The following is a 13906-nucleotide window of genomic DNA, read 5'->3' on the forward strand; positions in this document are numbered from 1 at the left end:
AAAATCTCAATTTCCAATCACATATATTGCACATACAGTGCATATTTTAAAAGCATACTTAATTACTGAATTAATATCTAAAGGAGACAATGTTTTGCAGCTTTCAGTATAAATGATAGCATCTCAACAATCTCACATTACCATACTTTAGCTATTACTATTTGAATATGATTACTCTGAAATTCTATTTCTTTATCAAACAATTCAGCACCCTGACTTCTAATGTCAATGCAATTCCCACTGTAAATAAAATTACAGATGAAATAATTTCATTACGGATATTAATCACAGAAAGTAAAAAATTAAATTAATAAAGCAAAAATAGTCAAAAAGTGTAAAACACATTATATGGAGTAAAACTGCATTGAATTACTGGCCATTATATAGTTAATTATACAAGCCTACCAGCTTATTTGTGTAGTATACATATACAGATGCATGAGTTAACAAAAATATTGGATTTATAAATAACATCACTAGATAATGATTCAGTTATGAAGATATTAAAAAAAAAAAAAATCACCAGTTCTTTACCTTCATTTTTATTATGGTGACTAGTTTTCATTAAAGGAATAAATACAGAGATCCAGCTATTCATTTCAGTATGCGTAAAATATTTAAGAATAAAAGTTCCTACCCTCACTCTGTACAAAGTTTATTTTATGGCAACATGGACAGATGAGACTCAATGGACAGTTTCTACAATACCTTAATAACTAGAAAAATGGATGATTTTCTGCAATTTTATACATACATTTTGACAAAAATAAAGCAGTTTAAAATAATAACTGATTACTAATATGAAAATTAAGCCAATACATACTAAAAGAAAATAGGAATTCACTCACAAAGTGCAGATGATGACCATTCTTTAAATGAAAGCTATAACAATCACAACATATTAATTTATGGTTTTTTAAAGGATTTAATAAGATACAATTTTTCTCCATCTGGTCCAGTATATATAGGAGCTCTTTTATAATGCTCCACAAGTTCATCTAATGAGTTAAATCGTCGCTGACCAATGCAATACACACCTCCTTCCATGTGGACTTTAAAGTGCTTGTTCCGTGTAGGAGCTTTCAAAGATACAGAATAATCGCCAGCCTATAAAGGTTGTAAAAGTGAGAATTAATAATATCAAGCTTATACATAAGCTATTTTAGAAATAAACAAGGAGTTACCTTTGTTAAAGTACGATAAAACAATGAATTTAAATTTTAGTGGATTTTAAATTCATTGTTTTATCGTACCTTTATCTCATTTTAATAGTATTTCATTCATATTTCAAATTCGCATTTATGACAAAATGTCTTCCTTCACTAAAGGTTGCATGGGGGTTTTGATATTTCTGGGGTCAGGTTGGGGTTCACCACTGTGATCCTGGGGTGTTGGACTGCCCGTTTGTCAGAGGAGCATATTATGAGCTTTAAATTATTTTTAATTATGCAATCTTGTTTTAACGTATCATTTCGTAATTTATCCGCATAAGGAGAATTGGTAAAGAAGAAATCCTATTGACTAAATAAAAGGTAACTTCTTGTTTATTTCTAAAATATTAATAGAAGGTAGGAAAAATTGAGCATATGTAAGCTCTCATTTATGTACTAGCTATGAATACATTTTAACCAAAATACAGACATCCCTGCCTCTCTTGATTTTTCACCATGTAAATTCCACATTTTGATTAATGGATTATTTTTGTGCAACTTTACCGTACATTAAAAAAGAAAAGAAAAGAAAAAAAAAAAAAATCTACAACAGTACACAGGTTCAACACTCAGACAACGATTCAGTGCCAATAACAACTGGCATTAAGCAATGCAAAACTATCATTTAACAATACATTCAGGTTACTTAATTTGACTAAGATAAAGAAAGCCAACACAAGAACTACGGCAAATTTCGGCAACTTACCAGACAAACTGGTTTGCTGCTACCGCAGTTTCTCCCTGCATTCTCAATAAACAAACAGTGCATGTTATCGATAGTAGCAGCCAAAGTTGAAAACAATGTAGATGATTGACACGCAGGCGTGACAGACGATGTAATGATTTTTTTTTTCTCATTATTAAATGGAGATTGGAGTTCGTGAGTGTTTTTGCTATAAAAAGCCATACTACTGATTTCTTTGTACGTTTTTAAGGTTAGGTTTCTTAACCTAACCTTAGATAGGTTAAGAAAAAAGGATTTGGTTTGGTTTGAATTTTATTGGTGCATTAGCAACTAAGGCTATAATGCGCCAAGACCAGGTAATATCTAAAAATTTAACATCTCAGTGATCTAATTAATTAGGCCACCATGTCCAGATCTAAAAACAAAAAAAAAAAAACATAAATAAATAACAATAACATATAAATTTTAAACACGATTAAAAACCTTTATTGCTTTCAAAAAGCTAAAAATAGCAGACACTTGTCATTGTCGGATAAAATCTGACTGAGTGTATAAGGCTCAGTCAGATGATTAAAAGCGGTAAAACGGGTGCTGCTAAAATCTGGACAGTCAATTAAAAGGTGTCTGATCGTTAAAGTTGTTCTCGCCCGGACACCTATGCGGGTCCGGGCGAGAACAACTTCCTCTTTACGATTCCTACGCAGACTAGACTGCCACGGTTCAATTACAGGCTTTATACGATATAATTTATTCGCAGTCTGTCTATTCCACGAATCCTGCCATTGGGAATGTACCTTTTGGTGTATTATTTGCTTGTAGTCTGAATAGGGGACTGACAGGCAGCAATTACTATTGGGAACTGCTGATTTGGCTGCGGTGTCAGCCAAATCATTTCCCCTAATCCCAATGTGGCTGGGAATCCAGCAGAAGCGGATATCATATTCATGTTCATGGAGAAAGTGAATCTTCTGCTGAATGCTAGACAGAACTGGATGGGAATTATATCTCACAGTTATTAAAGCCTGTAACAAGCTGAGAGAGTCGGAATATAAAATGAACTGATGGTGTTGGCATTCACTAATGTGATCCAAGGCTAACTCTATAGCGTGCAGCTCTGCAGTAAATATGCTGCATTCAGAGGGAATCTGCTCCGATGTAGTGCTGTCTGTAAAGACAGCGGCAGATCCCACATATGATTCCGACTTCGAGCCGTCTATGTAAACTGGCGCGAAGTCAGAATGTTCAGCTCAGTGTGCTGAATAAAGCTGCAGGTAGACAGACGATGGAGTGTCCGACTTTCCCCAATTTCTAAGGGACAAGTCACAGGCCGGAACATGAGCATGCCAGGGTGGAAGGGATTGCTTCGGTTTTTGAGCAACCTTGTCTACCTTGATATTAAGTTCTTTGAGTAGCTCTTGGAGATGAATACCAAAAGGATGATTGGCAGTCTTACGGGTGTTGTACAAATTTTCCCATCGTGGCTCAAAAAATGGATAGCCAAGTAAGATGGTCTGGCAGGGATTTCAGTTTTAGAGCATAGTTTAGAGACAACTGCTTACGTCGAAGCGATAACGGCAGTTCGTTTGCTTCGACGTATAAGCTCTGGATTGGAGATGTTCGATATGCTCCAATAACGGTACGGAGAGCCAGATGATGGACAGGGTCCAGCCAACGCTGTCTCTGCCGAATTGTATACCAGGGACCCGTAATCAAGTCTGGATCGTACAAGTGCACGGTAGATGCGTAGTAGGGTGCATCGATCCGCACCCCAAGATGTAGAGGAAAGAGAGTGCAGAATATTCAGCCCTCTTGTGCACTTTGTGCGGAGTTGACGGATGTGATCCAGAAAGGTCAACTTTTTATCAAATACGAGTCCCAAAAATTTTGTGTCCGCCGCTACTGGAATAGCATTTTGTCCGAGCCTTAATTCAGGTTCAGGATGAAGATTACGCTTGCGACAAAAGTGCACGCAAACGATCTTCTCCGGCGAGAACCTGAAGCCATTAGCAAGTGCCCAGGAATTAAGACGATCAATGGCTTTTTGCAGTTGTCTTTCAATAACCCTCATGTTGCATGACTGACAAAATATGCTCAAGTCATCAACACAGAGGGCACTGTTTACGGGTGGAGGAAGTTGTTCTGTGATGGAATTTACTTTGATGGCGAAAAGCGTGACACTTAAAACTGATCCTTTTGGTACTCCCTCCTCTTGGGTGAAGGAGCGAGAGAGTGAGGATCCCACACGAACTTGGAAAGATCGATTGGCTAAAAAGTTTTTAATAAAAATGGGCAGTTGCCCCCTAAGACCAAGGTTATGCAGATCTTTTAAGATGCCAAATCTCCAAGTTGTGTCATACGCTTTCTCCATGTCAAAGAACACTGACACCAAGTGTTCGCGTTTAAGGAAAGCATCCCGGATGGATGTTTCCAATCTAATAAGATGGTTCCTTCGAAAGCCGCACTGGATGTTGGAGAGAAGATCATTTGATTCTAAATACCAGATTAAACGAGAATTAACCATTCTCTCCAAAATTTTGCACAGACAGCTAGTCAGAACAATAGGACGATAATTTCTAGTGACTTTTGGATCCTTTCCTGGCTTAGCAAAGGCAAGAACGGTTGCCTTGCGCCAGGAATCCGGAAACTGCCCTTCAATAAAGATTCTGTTATACAGAAGGAGCAGATAATCCATAGATTTTGGTGAAAGATGCTTAATCATTTCATAATGGATGCCATCTAGTCCAACAGCACTTGCTTTGGAAAGAGCAAGGGCTCTTTTCAATTCCTGAATAGTGAATGACCCGTTGTAGGGATAGATGCTCTTGGACTTAAAATTAAGTGCCTGTTTTTCAAGTTTATGTTTCAGGACCAAGAACTCTGGGGAATACAAAGATGTTGCAGAGATGTTAGAGAATGTTTCCCCAAGAGAGTTGGCTATTGCAGTTGGATCTGCAATAGTGCATCCATTATAATCTAGGATTGAAGAAGGGTGGGATGTATATTTTCCCTTCATTTTCCGGATTTTATCCCAGACTACCTTAGAGTTGGTAGACTGGTTAATGGATGATGTAAAATGGATCCACGATTCCTTTTGACTCTGACGGCGGATATAGCGTGCTTTGGCTTGTGCACGTTTAAAGGCTATAAGGTTGGTCGTGGTAGGATATTGGCGGAATATCCCCCACGCTTTGTTTTGAGCCTTTGTTGCTGCTGTGCATTGTGAATTCCACCAAGGTTTGGGAAATGGTAGAAACCGGGCAGATGTTTTTGGAACAGCATTCGCAGCTGCTTGGACGATAATTTCTGTGATGTACGTTACTGCATCATTGATAGGCTCCTGACTTACGGTGCTGAGATCAAAATTTGCCTGATGTTGGAAGGCAGACCAGTCAGCCTGATCAATCTTCCACCGTGGTAACCTGAAAGGAAGACACGGTCTCCCACTGCGTAACGAGGTTATCACAGGGAAGTGATCACTTCCGTATGGATTCTCCTCCACTTCCCAAGTGAATAAAGGGAGTAGAGAAGGGGAGCAGATAGAGAGATCAATGGCAGAAAAAGTACGGGTTGGCATGTGGAAGAAGGTGTTTGTTCCAGTATTTAGAAAGGAAAGGTCATTGAGCATATGTTCTATGACCCGTCCCCTTCCATTGATGTTAGCACTACCCCACAGGGTGTTATGTCCATTAAAATCCCCGAGAAGTAAGAAAGGGGGAGGCAACTGCGTTAGAAGATCATCAAGGTCTTCCTGGGAGATGTCAGTCCCAGGTGGCAAATAAATAGAGCAGACTGTTAATAAAAATCCCACTGTAAGGCGAATTGCAACAGCCTCTATGCTAGTTGTAATTAGCAAGGGCTGAACTGGGGTCTGATTACCCACAAGGATAGCTACTCCTCCATGAGCAGGACCATCCGCAATTCTATCCTTACGAAAGATTGTGACGTTATACATCGTGGGATCATCATTTGCTTTTAGGTAAGTCTCCTGCAAGCAAAAGCAAATTGGCTCGTGCTTTTGCAGGAGGGCCTTGGTGTCATCAGTATTTCGCCGGAATCCACGACAATTCCATTGTAGGAATTTAGCCATTATTTTGGCTTGGTGGGTCCATCAGGCAGCTTCCAAGATGCTGAGGGCTTTATTTTGTCAGTCTTGGATTTATCTTTTTTGGGGAAGAATGGACGCTGTCCCGTGTCCATTTCTTCCTCCGCAGAGAGTTCCAAGACTGATTCATCCGGTACCTCCTTCTCCTGGACATCCATTGTTTCTGTTATTACTGTTGGCTCTTTACCACTTGGTTTTGGTAGTGGTGGAGCATTAGGAGGTACGGATATAGGAGTGGCAGCTGACTGCGTTTTTTTGGTGGGCTTTTGTGAACTCAATAAATAGCGGGCAATCGGTGTGAATGACTCTCTTGGTGGTACAGTCATCTCAGTTTGTGTACCGATAGTGCACTTTGCAGAAACCTTCTGAGCATATGAAGGCTTCCCGCTATTTATTGGTTGAATGCGTTTTCTAGCCTCTGGGTAGGAGATATTCAGCTCCGTTTTCAATTTTTGGATCTCTTTTTCATCCTTACACCGCTGGCATGCTCGGGAGTAAGCAGGATGATCTTGTTGGCAATTTACACAGATCGGTTTAGAAGCTGAACATTCCTTGCTCTCGTGGTCTTTTGCACCACATCGAGCACAGGCAGGGTTACCACGACAAGCCGTTTGTGAGTGGCCGTATTTTTGGCATTTAAAACACCTCAGTGGGTTTGGAATATAGATCCTCACTGGGCAGTTTAAATACCCTGCCTTGATGGAACTAGGAGGCCGTGGATTGTTAAATGTTAGGATGAGAACTCGGGTAGGGACGAGATTCCCTTCCTTCTGCATTGTTATTCTCTTGACAGCTGTCACTCCTTGGTCTTTTAGTTCAGAGCAGATCTCTTCTTCAGAGACATGAAGAAGATCCCACTTTGAAATGACACCGCGTGAAGAGTTCAAAGTTTTGTGGGGTGTTACATTGATTGGTATTCCCCCTATGGATGTCGCGTTTAATATTCTTTCTGCTTGCTTTGTATTTAAAGCTTCGAGTAAAAGACCACCAGAACGCAGCCGTTTTACTGATTTTGGTGATCCTGCCAACCCTTCTAATCCTTTCTGGATGAAGATGGGTGACATCTTCCCAACTGACTGCTCTCCGGTAGAATGGAGTATGAGGAAAAGTGGTGTTATAGATGGTGGTTTATCCTCAGTTCTGGCTCTTTGACAGAATTGGTGTCATTCTCATCTGATCGGTTAGGTAGGGGCCTTGTTGGGGCCCCAGAAGAAGGATTTAAATTACTCATGAGAGTAAAGAAAAAGTGTCTGATGCCTAAGTACCTCACCCGTCACGGAGCCCTACGAGGGGGTGCCCACTCGTGAACTAGCAGGTACCGCGTACACGAATGGGACGCCGAGTTCGCTTAGAACACCATACCCACATTACCAATAAGTCTTTATCCCGTCCCAGGACCAAAGGGAGGGAGACTTATTGGAACGCAGTTGACCCTAGCAGTAAGAACCACCCGCCGATTGATCCCAGTCGGGCCAGTCCGGGACCACCCGCGTTGTCGAAACAGGGGCCAAAGTGGTGTATTAAGGCTGGGTCCCTCAACCACCAGGATCCCCCTTTCCGCATTCCACAGGTCGCGGCGCACGGCTGCACACGCCGGATTCCAAAGATGTAACCCTGGAACCAAGGTATGGGCGTTAGATCCCAGTGATGCTAATCTGGAAACCCAGCAGCATCACTGGGAGGTCCCCTCACCACGTACAGGTGCCCACGTTGAGGGGAAGAAAAAAGGAAAAGGTTTCTTTATTTTTCATTATATTTCAAACCCTGACCTTAAATGTTAGGAAATAATAGGAAAAGAAAGAATGATTCTTTATCATAACGTCAATCAACCACTTAATGCTATGATGTTATCGTCTGAAACGGCTACACACCAATCAATATATCCATCTTGACTTCTACTGCTGCTACCGATAACACACACTGTCTGTTTATCAAGAATGTATTGTTGGTGACTATTGTGGAATATATTATGCAAAAATGGTGGAATAGGACCAGGGTATATCTGCCAAGGACGAAAGTTGATGACGTTATAGGACAGATATCTTTTAAGGGCACAAAAGGTGATATTGTTGTACACGTTGGCACTTAACCTTAACAGTAAGAGATCTACAGATTTATTTAACAAGTACAGGTCAATGCTGAAAAAAAGTCACGTTACGGTTAAATTTGAAAGTGTCTGCAATTCTGCCCAGACACGATAGGAGGGAGTATATGATGAGAGCCTTGTCAATCAATTTGGCCCTGGAGAGATTGTGCAAAGCTCGTGGAGTAGAATTTTTTTCAGCATGGTCTGTGCTTCCTAACAGGACAGACTGCTTCTAGAGATGGAATACACTTAAATAGAAAGGATGCAAGAATATTTGCTGATGCTATTGAGGCAGTGTTAGGTCAGTCAGAAAACTGCTAGCGTAGGGCAATTCAAAGACTAAAAGATTAACAGTAGCCACAGGCAGAGGCATAAGTGATTCTTGAACTGCTTCTATTGTAATGAGCAGCAGCCTAGAGAGCAAGTTGATGGGAGTCATCATGGAACAAGTAAATACATGGGCCATATTAGGGTAACTAAGAGTAAGAACAGGTGCATGCATACTTGCATATACACCAATGCTAGAAGTACAGTAAATAAATTTGATGAATTTGAAGTGCTGATCAAGGAATGAAAGGCAGATGTTGTTCGGATATCAAACATCGTGCCACAAAGATATAAGCAGTGTAGAATTAGAATTTGGGGAGTACAATGCGTGCAGAAAGGAGACAGGGTAGGAAGGGAGGAGAAGTTATGCTGTTAATTAAGAAACAAAATCTAAGGAAGTGCATCCAGTTGACATGGGTGGAGAGTGCAATGTTGAGTCTGCTTGGTGTGATATAAACAGTGGGAAAGGGAAAATGAGAGGAGTGTGTTATAGGCCTAATGACTGATGAGCACAATGAACAGTTGTGTGGAGGAATACAGTGGGCCACTAAATCAGAATGTCTTGTAATGGGGAATTTTAACTTTCCAGATATTGACTGAAACTTGTGGATTGGTCACGCGCACACTAGCAAGACTTTTGTGGATTGTTTTCTACAGCAACACTCTTGATCTGATTATCAGCAGTGATTATGCATGCATTAAGAATTTCCAGATAAAGGAACCATTAGGTGACAGTGATCATAGTGTACTGATGTAGGATTTACTTAAACTACTATCAAGGGTAAAGGGAAGGATTTTTGTTTTCGTAAAAGTGACTACAGCGGTCTCAGAGAGCTTTTAAATTCTATACAGTGGGGTCAACTGATGATGTTACCAACGGTGAATTCTAAATGGGAAGCCTTCAGGGACTTAATCTTGGAGGCTACTTGGCTTTTCATACCTACTAAGAAATACTGTTCAAGGTTTAGACCTAAATGGATGTCAGATGAATTAATGAGGCTCGTGGCAAAGAAGAAAAATACATCAGGCGACACAGAAGCTTACAACAGTTATAAGTTAGTCTGTAATCAACTCACAAATGAGGTTAGGCAGGCAAAGGCAGATTACGAGAAATCTTTGGCAAAGGATGCAAAGAAAAACAGCAAAGAGTTCTTTACTTATATAAACTCTAAAAGGAAGGGATGAATCAGATTAGTCCACTTAACATAGATGGTTTGAAGATTGATGATCCTGTTCAAAAATTGCTGACAAACTGAATGAGTATTTTGATATCATCTACATTCACACATGAGGAGCTATTCAAGGAGGGGAATGCCAGACGTTTATCAAACTCTAACATGGAGCCAAGCGATTTTGTAAGAACTGAGAGAAAAGGGGAGGAGAAATTGTTGAAATTAAACATTAGGAAGGCACTTGGGCTGGATGGGATCTATCCAGTTATATTGAAGGAGGCAGCAAGGGAAGTAAGCAAACCCTTAGCCATAATTATGGGAGTTTCCTTGAACTCAGGAAAGGTCCCCATGAGCTGGAGGTGTGCAAATGTATAACCAATTCACAAAGGGGGTTCAAAGGGTAACATAAGTAATTACAGACCTGTTAGTTTAACTTCTATTCTGGGGAAAATAATGGAGTCACTGGTTAAGGAAGCAATGCAGGATCATCTAGACAAGACTACATTTATAGTTCAGACAGCATGCGTTTGTTTAGGAAGGTCTTGTGTGACCAATTTGATTGGATACCATGATGTTGTTGTTGTTGTTATTTGAAAGCTATTGGAGCAAGAGCGGCTTAGGCTATAATGCGCCTAACGGATACCATGATGTGGTCACAAAGGAAATGGATGCAAAAAAAATAATTTTGATATCATATACTTGGATTTCAGAAAGCTTTCGATACTGTTGCACATGGAAGATAACTGTACAAATTGGAGTGGTATGGCATTAAGAGCAAGTTGCTACAATGGAAAAAGGGATGGCTGAGTGGGAGATAGCAGAGAGTGGCAATAAATGGACACTGCCCTACTTGGACTAATGTTATTAGTGGAGTCCCCCAGGGTAGGTGCTGGCCCTACTTTTGTTTTGTGTGTTTATCAATATTGATTAAGGCATATCAGGGTTAATGTCCAAGTTTGCAGACAATACGAAGGTTGGCAGGGTTGTTAATGACAGTAAAGACAGTATGCTACTGCAACAGGGTCTAGAAATGTTAGGGAGATGGGCTGAGAAGTGGCAACTAAAGTTTAACATTGAGAAATGCAAATACTGCATATGGGTAGCAGTAACCCAAGAGAAATATACCAACTATCTGGTACTACACTCAGGAAGGTGGATAATGAAAACAACCTGCAAGTAACTGTGCTGTCAGATATGAAGTTCTCTGAGCAGTGCATAGGGGCTGCCAGAGCAGGTCATGGAGTTTTGTCAATGATATATATATGGTAGGAACTTTGCTAGTTGAGACAAGGAGGTGATTATCCATTTGTATAAGGCAATGGCCAGGCCACACCTTGAGTACTGCATACAGGTCTGGAAGCCTCATTTTTGGAAGGATGTAAAATTGTGTACAGAGGAAGGCAACAAATACAAGAACGAGCAGAGAAGGGCAACAAGATTGGTGAAAGGAACAAAGGGGTGCGCTTATGAAGAAAGGCTTAAGTGCTGCAACTTGCAGCATCTGGAGACTAGGCACCTGCAAGGTCATCTGATTGAGGTGTATAAGGCCTTGAACGGTTTGGGCAGGCTCAATACTTCTGCTTGCTCAGGTTAAGAACCTGAGGGGGCATAGATTCAAATTGAGGAAAGGCAGCTGTAGAATAGATGTGTGGAAGTTTGCATTTAGACAGCAGGTAGTTGATTTCTGGAACAGACTTCCATCGGTTGTTGTGGAAGTTAATAGCTTAAATAAATTTAAGGCTGAACCAGGCAAACATTTGGAGTGACTGCATGGGTGAAATGGGAAGATTTTTTTTTTTGGCTGATGCTGTATACACTTGCTTTCTTGCATCATATGCCTCAACTAATGCTAATGTAGGGAGAAACTGTGGTAGCAGCAAAACAGTTTGTCCGGTAAGTTTCCCGTAGTTTGCCATAGTTCGTGTGTTGGCTTTCTTTACCTTCACCCTTAATTTTTTTTAAAAATTATAATTCTATTAAGATGCCTTATCCCACTCCCCACGTAAATATGCACTGGTTTCTTGAAGTGCTTCATTTTCAAGTACCTGCAGGATTTTACTTGTGTTGGTTTAAAATCCTGCAGGATTTTAAAGAGTTTACTGTGTCAGCCAAAACAGTTTTTATATGCATCTGTTGGTAGAAATAAACCTCATGATTTTTTACAAACTTAAATACTAAGTTTCTTCACAGTTTTAATTAAATTAAATGAATTAACAAATAAAAAATTACCATCAAATGTTACTGATGATTTTATGGGAAAATAATATTTCCCACATTATAAAAAATTGTAGTAAACACATGAACTTTTTTTATATATTTTTTATTATTATTACTTAACCCAAGTGTCAATAGGGCTCATTAACTGACCAAAAGTGTTCCCTAAACCAATAACACCAGGTAACCCAGAAATGAGTTATTTATACAGTATGTTAGCGTCTAGGGCAATATTGTACTATGTGTATTATGCCTGTACGAATGTGTGTATGTACACTGCCCAATATGCATGTTGTATGTTGTGAAAAATCCGGGCATGACTGTTAACACCTCATCAATAACCAACACGAGTAGCCCATCATGATTTGGTAATATATTCAGATTTTACCTCATGCATCACTTACAGATTGTCTGTAAGATAAAGGTGTAATGACAACTTTATGCTCAGTCATTAGGATGCACAGAGATGAAATACTTTTAAAGTATATGGAACTCTGCCAACAGGCTACCCTGGCTTGGAAGTTTTAAACATACAGAATTAGCAAGAAATACTTTTTTTCATGTAAGCACTGACATTGCCATTTTTAGTGTCATTAAACACATAAGACTAAGGAGTTTACTATTCAATCAAAAATGTATTCAATATGTGATATCTGTGTAGTGAAAACTATTCAGAGATGTCAATCTGAAGTTTACTTTAATTACTGCAGTGTTTCTTCAGGGATATCGACCACAGTGAATGCGATTTCAGTTCTCCAATAGTATGTAGATTACTTTATTCTACATATCGTTGAAGAATCCTGAAGCAATGTCCTTCAGAATTCCACAGGTAATAATTATACCATTTAAAATATAGCTGGTACAGTGGCTAAGACTATCCACTCTGACATCTTCCAGAATATAAATCAGAGATAAACTTATCATTAAAATGGTCTCTTTCAAGTTTGCCAACAAGTTGGCAAACTTTCAAAAAGAACAGTTACTGTCAAAAATTTCTCTTGATAAACAGATACTCAAAATCTGGAACTTAAATGTCAATATGAGTGCTTTATTATTAGTATATTAAAATAGGCTTGATGGGAGGAAATAGGTTTAGGATTTTATACTTTTCACACTCAATAAACCATTTAAAATTACATAATAAAAATGGAGTAGAGCCATTTTGAAAACCTAAGTGTACCTACCTTGTGACTGGTCCTGCACTGCCTTTCACACAATACACAGTAGACTGTCAAAATAATGGCACTCAAAATAACGGAACATTCAAGCTAACGGCACACTGAGATCAGACATTTATATACCGCACAAATGTCTTGCAGTGCCGAAAAAAGAAAATGGCAAGTCACGTAATTACTGTATTTGTTTATGTTCACCATTTTGAAAGTGAATTCTGTATTGATATCACGTATTATTCCACAGTTTTACATTTATTTTAAATTAAAAATCCCTCACTATAGCTCCTAAAGTTAATAAACCTCAGAGAGAAGAAAAGAAGAATAACATTAAAGCTTAGTGACAAACTTGATATAATCCAAACTATTACATTAGGGTCACCCAGAAAGTTAATTCATATACCCATATGTACTATTGTCTGTAAATTGCATGTGTGTGTGTGTTCTCTGGTCGATTTGCCTGTTTTACTGGACGAAAAACCCCAGTTTCTGGGGGGGGAAACCTTGTATCTATGCCCGAGACCAACTAACTCAGCCATGGAGTGAAAAAAAAAACCCATAAAAGTCCCTCACATCATCGATGGGATTTGAACTAGGTCTTTTTCCACTCGGTATGGGGAGGATGGTAATGATACCACTGTGCTACCCACACAGACTAAACTTGAGATAAAGAAAATGTTGTTGTTGTTTGTTATTTGGTTTTTAGGAGCATTAGCAACTAAGGCCATATTGCTCCGGGAATATGCGGTGATCATTCCCTGATCTTTCCGCATCCCCGTATTTGGTGGTGACGGGATCGAACCCCGGTCTAATCAAGAAGCGTGCGTTACGCACTGCTGCTTCTTCCCACCTGGCTACGGAGGCGCATAAAGAAAATAAAACGGGGTGCAAGTAGGAGTGTATTAATGGCAGAATACAACATTGGATCGTCAACTGT

The 13906-nt window shown here is 39.6% G+C and overlaps 1 pseudogene; it reads right to left on the reverse strand.

The window, feature by feature from the left end:
- Nucleotides 1-906: 906 nt before the first annotated feature.
- The window catches only part of LOC150075998 (SH2/SH3 adapter protein dreadlocks pseudogene), a 53150-nt pseudogene continuing 40150 nt past the window's right edge, over nucleotides 907-13906 (reverse strand).

Source organism: Mastigoproctus giganteus, chromosome 13 (assembly GCF_048544385.1).
Source record: "Mastigoproctus giganteus isolate SK-2022 chromosome 13, ASM4854438v1, whole genome shotgun sequence".
NCBI classification, from domain to species: domain Eukaryota; kingdom Metazoa; phylum Arthropoda; class Arachnida; order Uropygi; family Thelyphonidae; genus Mastigoproctus; species Mastigoproctus giganteus.